At 48.5% G+C, this 12592-nt stretch overlaps 1 protein-coding gene across 1 annotated transcript in view; it reads left to right on the top strand.

The window, feature by feature from the left end:
* The window catches only part of LOC116940015 (transmembrane protein 178B-like), a 159766-nt gene that overhangs the window by 79944 nt on the left and 67230 nt on the right, over nt 1-12592 (top strand). The window lies entirely within an intron of this gene.

Here is a 12592-nt window from a genome sequence, read left to right as displayed (position 1 = left end):
CCCCCAACCTTTAATCATGTTGTGTAGGCTTTGCTTTCTGATAAAATCAGGTCACCGCTGTTACCGCCGAACAAGAAATAAACGAAAGGGCAAAAACCCATCCACTATTGTTCAAGTATTTTCACCGCCATCATCAATCTTGCATTGTCCCGTCGTCAATCAGCCGTTGCGCGTCCACTGCTCGATGAAGTCCTCCCCACGCGTCCGCCGCCCTGAGATGCGGTGGACCGTTTCGCTCCTTCGCGCGGGCTGCTCGCCGACATCTGTGGCGTCTGTGGAAAAAGAGCTTCACCAGCTCATCGGATTCCTCCAGTCTAAATAAAGATTCTGATTCCGATCTGATGAGCTCATTTCTTTGCTCCATCTCCACGATGGCCGGAATTCTGAATGCGTTCTATCCTCTAGCTGGTGTTGTATTAAACATAAATTTTACTTCACAGTGCTCTACGTCAATCCACTGCTGGTCGGGTGAACGTCTGCCCACGAGGGCCGAGTCGTGGACGGTCGTTCGACCAAACTTCAACATGTTGGTCAGTGCCGGTTGGTGAAGAGGAGGGCGAGGGTTCAGATATCAACCGCCACGGATACAAGGGCCGGAAATCAAATTCGGGTCGCCAGGTTTGCAGTAGAGTGCGCTAACCACAATGCCACCGCTCCCCCTTGCAATTCCGGGTTATGACAAATGAATGATTAAATAACACATATTTAGATGGCACTTTTGCCCCTTCATTTAAAACAAAGTAATAAGATGAATTGACCTCTCTTTGTCAGTCCACTGCCGGATAAAGTCCTCATCACAACACGTGGGTCAAGAGGGGTTGTGAGACCACGCTTCACGTTGATCAGCGCTGGCTGGTGAAGAGAAGAGTTCCCCAGGACCAATCCAAATATCACTCCGCCAGTGATGTTAGCCCTGACCGAGAATCAAGCTCAGCTTTGTCCGGTACACGTCGCAGCGAGCCCACCGCCGTGCCGCCAACCCTCCAAGGTGTTGTGTTACGTTGCGCCCTGACACGTGTTGTAGTTCGTAAATGCAAAGCCACCGGGCTAATACCAAACGCAATATTCTGCCACGAGCCACGGACGTGGGTTTCATAATGGGTTTCAAGAGCGCTCGTGCTCTGGGTAAACGGAGTTGCATGTATTTTTCCAAATTCCACAGAGGACACGCCACACGCGCGCGCACACACGCGCACACACACGCACACACACACACGCGCGTTCCATTATGAGAATCTCCGCTCTGTTTGCCGTTGAAGATATTACCGCTCGGCAGCGGGAAGAATGCTGGCCAATCATTTCAAGCTCAGCTGTGCAAGCCAAAGGTGGCTCGCGTCAGATCGATAAATAACGGGCACCCTCAATTGACCGGGAAGATCAGTCTCTCTCGATCTCTGTCCACCCACCCACCCACCGCCCACCAACTCCCCAACCCACAACGCCTGGAGCTATGAATTTGAGACTTGGAATTTGAGATTACAGAGTGGGTTTTCACGGTTGTGCTGAATAGCTCTCCCAATGCCTTTTCGGTTTGTGCTGCTATGTGATTCTGCATGATGTGTCTCCCCCCACACGGTTTGGCTGCACGTGCTGGACGCTTCCTCGGGAAGGGAATATTTGGGATTTTAGATTCTGCACCGGGGCCCATAGGGCCCAGACGCCAGGCTAGGAAGAGGGAAGAAACTGGACAGGGCGAGGGCCCCCATTTGTACATGCGTACGTTGAACTTCTTTCGCACCGTACGTCAGCCAACCGTGTCTCATTGGAGGTGCGGGGCCCACGCCAACCGTGCCACGTCGCTGGCTGGTGCATAATATTGGACCATCGGGCCCGTAAGTTGACGTTGATTGACTAACAGAAATTTTATTTTTTACGTGGAGCGACAGATGAAGGTGGGTATATTTATGTATGACCTGGTATCCTGCACAGCGGTGCATAATGGATTTTTTTTTTATATACAATAGCAATTATGTTTTGGCTGCAAAACCACAGCACGTGTTATGGATATTAAACATATGGCTGCAAACGAGCAGAATAGGCTCATAAAATAACTTTGTTGTTGAACAATATATCCTCGCAAAGTTCGCAGACCCATCGTGGGGATAATTTACAGCCTCCAACTAAATCGCACGAAACAAACGCGGCGCGTAGCCCTGAATGTGCGCCATCTGATCAGATCTCGGATGCCAGGAATGATTGAGCCGGGAGAGCGTTTGGATAGGAGGTGACCACCATACGTGCCAGCTTGTCACGAGCTGGCTACGAGCTGGCTACGAGCTGGGGGAGGGCTGAGGAGGGGGGGCAGGGGGTTACGTGGTGGGCAACAGAGAGCAGTGCAACACAATCCATCGTTGTACCGAACTTATTCGATCCCCCTCCCTCCCCAACCTTGACCAGCGCGGGTCAAGACATGGTGGGGAAGACCTCTCCACGAGAGACTCCGGCGACAGCCGTTGGGAGGCCCTCGTCCAGCAAGTGGACGTGTACACACAGCTGACATAGCTTCGCGTCTTTTCCCCCCTGAAACCTGAACAGCCCAGCGATGAGCACCTCCAGAGGCATAGCCCGAAGGAGGTAGTGGGTCACACGGAAAGAGAGAGAGCGAGCGTTGAGTCATCGCTAAAAATAGATGAATTGGTTCCGCCATCGCTGATCGAGTACGCTTCCCGTTAGCTGCCTTTACACCAGCCCAGCGCATGTGTGCATACGCGGTAGTGTGGCCAGTTAGCGCGTTGACCTACGAGTTCGATTCCCGCTTGATTTTCTGAACCGGTTCTGGGCCTTCCTTAGGTCGACTCAGCCTCAAATGGGTACTTTGCGCTGCCATTTGTGCGTTCAGACCCGGCTCGTTCTGTTCTTTAGTTTCTCCGCGTCCATGTCACCGCCGCCCCCTCTGTCACTTAGTTAATATTAATTAATATTCATTCATATTAACGAGCAATTTGCGATTTGCGGAACGTGATGCAGAGGGAGAGAGAGAGAGAGCTTAGCCACCACCTTCCTTCTCCCAAATTATGGTTGTCACATCTAAAGGTACAAAAAAAACCCCCGGGACAAATCACATAGGAAAGAAGAACATCTCACGATATCGGAAGAAGGGCGAGAATGACACGTTAATTTGCATTGTCTTGAGTGGTGTAATTATTAAGAAACTGTCAAAATTCACCCCGGAAGATTTACGGATTAGCCAGCATAGCTGCCTCAAAAAAAGAACGATCCTGGGAGGGGGGGGGGGGGGAGACAGGACAGGATAGGTGGAAACCGTGTTGTGAACAAATTTGCTAAAGTACAGACGCTGTGAACGTTATCTACGGGATCGTGGCTGCCCCAAGTCGTGTCTCTTGTTTCCCCTCAACTTTTCCACTGCTAGGTAAAACTTGCTGGTTTATTTAACCAATTTCAAATTGTCAACCTTTGACCTCTGCCATCTCTCCTGTTTTGCATGATTCTTTGAAGGGAAGTCAATAGGTTCATCACCGTCATCATCGGCGATTATCCACTGCTGGATGTTGTAGTCATCCATCACGATGATACGGAGCGATTGGATGAGTGTTCTGAAAATAAACTCGATAACCCGCACAGTCAAATTATACAGAAAGCATGCTTTTGTTGGCGGATTAAGTGGATGATAAAAAAAAAGGAATTATTATTTTCATTGTGTCTGCGGCCAGATGACACGATAGAAAATATATATCCAAAGTGAATTGTAAAGTATTCGAGAATTAAGCGAATCCTCGCATGGTTATGTTGGTTAGCTGGGCAGTGCAGTGGTAACACTTGTGCCTCACAGCAAGTAATGCTGGGTTTGATTCCTGACTGGGTTTGATTCCTGCCTGGGTTTGATTCCTGCCTGGGTTTGATTCCTGCCTGGATTTGATTCCTGCCTGGATTTGATTCCTGCCTAGGTTTGATTCCTGCATGGGTTTGACTCCTGCCTGGGTTCCCTCCGGGTCTTCTGGGTTTCTCCTTTAGCTCTTCAAGGACTGGGTGCATTAGCGGCTGTTGAAATATTGGGGGTTTATTTTTTATTAAAATATATAGAATTCGACTTAAATGGCTCTTCTTATTGTTTTGGTTGTCGACCCCCCCCCCCCACCCCCCCCCCAGACCATGGGAGTCCAGTTTACCATGGGAGTCCAGTTTACCATGGGAGTCCAGTTTACCATGGGAGTCCAGTTTAACATGGGAGTCCAGTTTACCATGGGAGTCCAGTTTACCATGGGAGTCCAGCTTACCATGGGAGTCCAGTTTAACATGGGATTCTAGTTTACCATGGGAGTCCAGTTTACCATGGGATTCTAGTTTACCATGGGAGTCCAGTTTACCATGGGAGTCCAATTTACCATGGGAGTCCAGTTTACCATGGGAGTCCAGTTTACCATGGGAGTCCAGTTTACCATGGGAGTCCAGTTTACCATGGGAGTCCAGTTTACCATGGGAGTCCAGTTTACCATGGGAGTCCAGCTTACCATGGGAGTCCAGTTTAACATGGGATTCTAGTTTACCATGGGAGTCCAGTTTACCATGGGATTCTAGTTTACCATGGGAGTCCAGTTTACCATGGGAGTCCAATTTACCATGGGAGTCCAGTTTAACATGGGAGTCCAGTTTACCATGGGAGTCCAGTTTACCATGGGAGTCCAGTTTACCATGGGAGTCCAGTTTAACATGGGAGTCCAGTTACCATGGGAGTCCAGTTTAACATGAGAGTCTAGTTTACCATGGGATTCCGTTAACATGGGAGTCCAGTTTACCATTCATTAAGGTCCGTTTCGTATTCACATGGCATTACGGCTCTTGAGCTATTTTTGTTGTTCCAAATTCGAAAAAATTGTCTCTTGTTATTTTGGTTGCCGATCCCTGGCCTAGGGGATTTTATCAAATCGGCGGCACATTTCATGGCGCGATGTTGCAGTGACAGGCGCCGCCGCTACCTTGAGCACAGCTCAGATCGTCTCTGCGCTCGCGAGGGAAGAGGAGGAGGGAGGAGGAGGGAGGAGGAGGAGGAAGCCCTACCGCGCGGTAGGACACCTTTTGTTGGCAACGAGCCGTCGTCATTGATTACCGGTGGCCTCGCGACAGAAGGCGCAGTCCGTCCCACGTCGGTCTCCATGAATGAGGGGCGGCCGCGAGAAATGACTCTCGGCTATCGATCACCGACACCTTCGCTCCCGCGGCAAGCGTGGCGAGAGTGACGCTCGCTCGCTCGCTTGCTCGCGGGCGCGCTATCGAACCAGACGCCCCCGCGCTCCCATGTGGGCGTCCTGCTGCGACGTCGTCTCCGTTAGCAGCGGGTGGCCACGGCGGTTTTTTGCGCAATTTCCCGCCCACCGTCTCCCGAATGACTGAGTGCCAGCGGCGGTGTCGGAGACGGGGGGGGGGAGGGGGGGGTGGGCGGCGTTGGCAACCTCCACCGCCGCCACTTCTGGGTCATGCCGAACGTTCGACACCATCCAGAAGCCGCTTTGACAGACGTGGCCTGGAGCCGTCGGTGCCGATTCGGCTTTCGGAAGAACTGAACGCGAGCTTGGGTTTGTTCAAACCATGGAGAGTGGCAGAGGTGGCTGGGGGGGGGGGGGGGCTACTTGCACCGAAGGGAGGGGGGGGGGGCTCAAAGAGTCCCAGCCGTGACGGATGGGACTCTGGGACAGGCGGTAAACACTGTCAGCAGCTGGCAGCTCGACGAGAGAGAGGACTCAAGCGATGGAGAACAGTGACCGGCCACACAAAATGAAATAGGAGTGCCACGGTGGCGAGATGTTAACTCCCTCGCCTGGTATGCAGGAGGTCGTGGGTTCGATCCTGACCCTGACGTCTGCTGTATATTTGGAGTTTGCATATCTCTTTCTCTCTCTCCCCGGTTGTGTGGATTTTTTTCCGGGTCCTCCGGTTTTTCCCTGCACGTTTAGAAACAACATGCATTTAGAGTATTTGGCTGCTATAAATTTCCACGTGATAAGCCACTTGGTTGAGCTCTGATGTGTGACCAGGTCGCTTCTTTAAAAAGCAAATTAGCTCAGTGGGCCTTGCCAGGTAAAATAAAAAAAGTGTTACTTTCATAGTTCAGTTTAAATATAAACAATGTAGGTCCATGCCTTTGACTTGAACGAGACTTACGAGTTTATTTGTAGATGTAATTCTTTTGAAAGAGACAGGCATGAGGTTAGGGTAAAGGTGCAGCCTCTGAAGTGTCTCTGGCCTTCACAAACGGGAGCTCCAGTGAGGGGCCCCTCCTCACTGACCAAAATGTCTCGGAAGAGGTGCGTTAATGACCCACACTTTACCCCACCGCATGCAACCAGCCGATCGACTAATTGTGGTGAACTCATTTGACACTGCTGGGTGGACGGCAGTGCAGGGGAATTGAAGAAACTGGCACAATTTTTTTCAACCGGTGACCTCCAAATTGCAAGTCCACGGCACTACCCGTTACAACGCGGCAGCATGCAGACCGAGATCACCTCGCACCAAAAACAAATATTGGTCGATCGTCAACTTAAATTAAATTACTGTACAGTACATATTCTTGGTTCTGTCGGTAAAGTCACGTAGAAGGGAAACAATAAAATAATAAAAATAGTGTTTCCCTTCTACGTGACTTTACCGAAAGAACCAAGAATATGAATCCCTGCTTTAAATACAAATTTGTGCAGTACATGTTTCTGTATAGACTATGAATCACGCACACGAGCTACAAGGTTGTTTCTTTCACGCAGTTTCTCGCTTTGCGTGACAGAGTGACACGGCAGTTACCAACAGCGGAGAGCGGTCGTTAGGTTGGAGGGGACTCCGATGCCGGCCTGAGTGATTAATTGGGGGCCCATTATATCATTATATCAATCAGGTGTATTATTTTCACATCGCACGCAGAGACTGGTCTAATTGCACGGTGGCATACGCAATTGATGGAGGAGCATCTTAGCATCGTGTACATATGTGATTATTAGTAAATTGGAAAATTCTATAGGTGGCCTGCTTTGAGCACGGGTCAAAGCCCATGAGTCGGCACAGCGGAGATGCTGGGTTTGAATTTTGGTTAAAAGAAGCTCGATTCATGCTGCATTCACATTATCATCGTTGTTTTTGTGATCTCCAGCTATGCACGATGGCAACCTTCCCGAGGTTCACCTGTTCGGCGTTCTTAACACGGACACAAACTGGTATCACCTTCACATCGGCTGACTAGCAGCAGCAATACCAACGGCGGCATTATTCAGTCCAATGTCACTATAAAACTTGGACCCAATCGTACGCTTATTTCTACGTCATACACTTGGCCCCTGCGGTAGCAAACACCCAGAAGACATATTCTTTGGGTTTTTCGGTAAAGTCACGTGACGACGATCGCTTGTTTTTTCGTTAATTTTTTTTATATTTCTTTAACTTATCTAGGTGACTTTACCGAAAGACCCAAATAATATGAATTCCTGCAGTCACGAAAGCTCCAAGTCAACCCAGAAGCCAATTCACCAAGCACATTCCAAACTGCCCTATTTGCCAGCATTTTCACAGAGTTATATATTTTTTCATTATACATAACGGTTATATATATACCAGCGCGCAGTGGCAGCTCGTCATTTAGTTCACGGTGGGGCTGGGCCTCACGAGTGAAACGATAAAAATGGGATTCAAACACCCTTAACGCAAATTAGCTGCTCATTGTAAATACTATAAACTGCATATCACCCCCTCACTCTCTCCATTCCTTTTCCCACACTTCCTCCTTCCTCCCCCCCCCCCCTTTTTTTTGCCCCACTACCACAGGGATCCCATGCCCCACCAATGCACGCTCGCGGCCGGTGTGCGCCACTTACGTGCACATTGTTTGGTCTTATTCTGTGCCACCGCTTTCCCCCCGGTGGGGGGGGGGGGGGTGGCTGCGGGGGGAGGGGGGTCGGGCGACAATCAGCCGTGAACATCTGCATGCAGGCTCCAGGTGAGCTTTCATCGCTTGCAGTTTTAAATCCTCCACCAAACGTGAATTCAATTACCTCTATCTGCAGTGCCGTAATTGTGTCCGTGCCGACTCTTAACGGATAAATCTTTATCTAGACAGCACCTGCACGCGTGCGTGCGCAAAAAAAAATCCCCTTCTAAATGCGGTACGCGGAACGGTCTCCCGAGAAATCACGAAATGAGTGGGAGGTGGGCGACAGTATGGAAGGGGGTGGCCACTGTTAAAAATAGAATTCTATATTAGTGAAAATAACTATTAAAGTAATGATGACCTATATATTATTGTTTTTTTTTCGGTAAAGTCACGTAGAACGGAAACAATAAAATAATAAAAATATAAAACAAAATTCTCACGACGTTTCGACTGCAACACAAGCAATCATCATCATTATTTTATTGTTTCCCTTCTACGTGACTTTACCGAAAGAACCAAGAATATGAATCCCTGCAGTCACGAAAGCTTTAAGTCAAAATTTAATGATGACCTTTGCTGTAAAAGCCACACTCGATGGGGGGGGGGGGTTATTTAGTTGCAGGTGCACGGCGAGGAATGTCTGTGAGAAATTCGGGCAAGCTCCCTCATCTCCTGCGAAGATCCTTCGAAGCCGGGTACTGAGATGAGTGGTGTAGCCTGGTTGGCAAGGGCCCTGGGTTGGCAAGGGCCCTGGGTTGGCATGGACCCTTGCCCGTGGGCCCCAGTGCAGTCGCATCGCGTGGACCCTCAATCGTTACACCGCTGGCTTGTCGGACGTGCGCTCGTGGTGCCTCGGGTGGGAGGGATTCAAAGTCATTGGCGGGGTGCTGCACTAATTTATTTTGAGCTGAAGTCATTGTCATCATAACAATCACCACCGCCGCCGTAATTGTGTATTACAGAATACGTGTAGAAACGCCCGAATAACAATCGCAGTGGTTTAGAAGCTAACTTTACAATTTTACGTTAAAAAAGTGCAAAATGTAATAACACATTTGAAAGCAAAAAAACCCTAAAAGATAGGTCTGTAAAGCAGAAAGTCCAAGGTTCTGATTTGGCCGTGAGTGTGTTTGTGCATCATCAGCCATGATCTCTCCACTGAAGGCTGATTTATCCACTGATGGATGAAGGCCTCCCCAAGTTGTCACCATCCTTCACGGTCGTGCGATGCCACAATTCATCTCGCGCCTACACACGAGCCGGTCTCATCTCTGCGATGGTCATCCTCTCTGACCGCGATCCCTCCTTTGACTGCCACTCCATCATCGCTCTCGCCCATCAGCCATCATCCCTTATTATAGCCAGGACGTGTCCAGGCCTCAGGCTCACTTATTTTTCCCAACGGTCAATGCGATGTCTCTAACCTGCGCGTGCTCCCTGATCCATGTGTCTGTGTGTGTGCGTGTGTGCGCGCGTATGTGTACACCTCGCCTCTATTGTTGGCTTCAGTGTGAGAAATCACTTGACAAAATAAACGAAAGCAGCATTTGGTAGAAACGAACCGCGGGGCCTGTTTGGTATTTGATGAAGCTCGGCTCTGCATGTTTTGTCACACTTCACGGCCCGTTGTCAGCTCGATGACCTTGAAGAATACCTGCCAAGCAGACGACCAGCACCTGAGGAATAGAAATCATCGTTTGTTATTTATTAATTTCGCCACCATATGTACGTCTCTACACGCATGGCGCGTGCGTGATCCGAGCCGGATTAAACTGCAGGGGCTATAGGGGGGGACGTCGCCCGAGGCTCCATATTTTAATAGCCCACCCAATATGAGTGCTTCGTATTTGTTGGCATGCAATACTGTGGCAGTGCAATACATCCTGTGGTTTTAATTTGGTCGCTAAAGGCACAGCAACGCTGCGCGTGCGCGTGCGCTTGTTGTTAATGGCAGTTTTCTAGAAATCGTTTGGTTCATTTCGAACTTCGATTTGGATACGCATTGCGTACGGCGCATTGAAAGAACGGGACTGAAATAACCAAGGTCAATGACAATGCGGCGTTGGTCAGGGGGCATTGGTGGTGGTTAAGTCGGTCAAGGGAAAGAAGTGTAAGCACAACGAAGCCCCCCCCCTCCCACCAAAAGCTACAAAAGCAATGCCACCCCACCCCCAACGTAATCCGGCTCTGCGGGTGATCTGCAAGGTGTGTGCAGTGTAACAATTGATATTTTATTATTGGTGTCCACCGAGCACAGCCCAGAAGAGAGAAGCAGTAATAAAGCTAAGGATTTAAAAATGCGTTATTATTGCGTGTATTGTATATGCTGGTTTTTTTGCAACTATTTATGTTTTACTCTTAGGCATTGTAATATTGTTGGCATTCAAGAAAATACAATCGATGAGTATATTTTGTGAAAAATAAGGAGCAATGATTTTATATCGAACACCTATGGATCTTCCTCGAGACTGTTTGGTGTTTTTAATTTGCCGTTTGGGGTTTGCAAATAGCCTTAGCATACACGTCTTTATATTCCTTTTACGGTTGCCAAGACCAGGCCCAAAGGCCCAAACCGGCCAAGCGGCCAACAACAAACAGCACACTTGAAGGGCCGAGTAGAGGAGAGACAACGCGAGGAAATTCCAAAGTTGAGCAGTGCGTGGGAATACACGAAGACAAAGATCACCCGTGTAGCCTTAACCGACTGTTGCGGCAAGTGCTGTTAGCGAGCACCTATGAAGGCCAGTACGGTGCACTAGGGGGTGGATGGCCAGCGCCATGCACGACCGCCTTTGTCTCCCCAGTGGCGACGGTTTTACACACCGCACCGGGTACTCATTTGAGGCTGAGTCGACCTAGGGGAGGCCCAGGACCGGTTCAGCTAATCGTCACCGGTATTGGCCCGTGAGCGGGAATCGAACTCGAGTCGCCGGGTTCGTTGAGCAGCGAGCGGACCGCCGCACTACCGCTACACTTCCACGGCAAAGAGTATTCACCTGCACAGCGGGTGGAGGGATCGATGAGCGATGTTCACGGGGACGGTAACCATGGTAGTCGGAAGTAGTCGTGATAGACGAGCGATAATGAGGCGAACGACCACCCGGCGAGCACGTGACCTGAAGTCAATCGATCAGGGCTGGATCATTAATCAACCGTAAAATTTGTATCGAGTTTCGAGGGATATAGGAACTGGGTGTTCGACCCCCACATGTTGATGATGATGATGATCAATAGTATTTGATTAGGTGCTTTCGTGACTGCAGGAATTACTCTTGTTTTTTTCGGTAAAGTCACGTAGAAATAATACAAATAAAATTATATAATAGCATACGACGTTTCGATTGCAACACAAGCAATCATCATCAGGTACAGAAGAGCTAAATTTAAGAGAGAGAGGAAACACATAACCGCAGATATATATACAGACCTTAAGTGGAGGGAATTAACACAGACGCACCAGGGGACACACAGAGAGACGGAGCACACTAAATCAAACAGAGATGCGGCTTTTCTTCTTCACTGTGTGCCTGTCTCTCCCCATATGTCTCTTTACGGTCTGTGCTCTATCACTCTCTTAAATTTCACACTTAACTTACAATTGAGCAATCTTTGAAATAGCGTAATCTACGAGACCATGCGTTGTGTTTTAACCGACCGTCTGTGTTGCTTTATATAGTTTCCAAATTTTGCTAAACCCTGTTTGATTTAGTGTGCTCCGTCTCTCTCTATTTCCCCTGGTGTGTCTGTGTTAATTCCCTCTACTTAAGGTCTGTATATATATCTGCGGTTATGTGTTTCCTCTCACTCTTAAATTTAGCTCTTCTGTACCTGATGATGATTGCTTGTGTTGCAATCGAAACGTCGTATGCTATTATATAATTTTATTTTCATTATTTCTACGTGACTTTACCGAAAAAACCAAAGAGTAATCAATAGTATTATTTTGACGCGTGTCTAGCCAGGAAGCCTCCAATGAGCCTCATGACTCTTTTTTGAGGAGGGTCCTTCCGATTCTTGGCGTGAGGCTTGGGACGTGACCCCCGCGGCGCACGACGGCCTCCTCTTGCGAAAGACGTCACGGGATCTTGTAACGTCCGCTGTGAAACGCGCGTTTCGAGTATTTGGCTTACTGCTATGAATTTCCACGTGATAAGCCACTTAATTGGGCTATCATTTGTGGCCAGGTCGTTTCTGAAAAATAACTATATAGCTCTGTGGGGCTTACCTGGTAAAGTAAAAAAATATAGTTTATAGGATTGTAATATTCTTGGTTCTTTCGGTAAAGTCACGTAGAAGGGAAACACAGATGGACTCGTAGAGGGAAACATAGATGGACTCGTCCATCTGAACAAACTGCCAAATCTCTATCCGTGGTGCTAACGTAAAAAAAAACCGCCACTTTTTTCAAATTTTCTTGCTGTGGTTTTCACACCTGATGATGATTGCTTGTGTTGCAGTCGAAACGTCATGAGAATTTTATTGTTTTATATTTTTATTATTTTATTGTTTCCCTTCTACGTGACTGTACCGAAAGAACCAATAATATGAATCCCTGCAGTCACGAAAGCTTTAAATCAAAATGTAAGGATTGTAATAGTTTATAGGTGGCGTGTAGTCTGTTTACGGGTTGTGTACACCACAGGATTCATCAAGGCGGCAGCTGGTTTCTAATCGCGAACCTCTGCAAGGAGCGGCGAAAAGCGCCAATGCTGGGCTACGTCA

This window comes from Petromyzon marinus, chromosome 7 (assembly GCF_048934315.1).
Source record: "Petromyzon marinus isolate PM22_M1 ecotype Great Lakes invasive population chromosome 7, UKy_Petmar_22M1.pri1.0, whole genome shotgun sequence".
Taxonomy (NCBI): Eukaryota; Metazoa; Chordata; class Hyperoartia; order Petromyzontiformes; family Petromyzontidae; genus Petromyzon; species Petromyzon marinus.
Note: the sequence above shows the minus strand (reverse complement) of the source record. Positions and strands in the feature narration are given on the sequence as shown.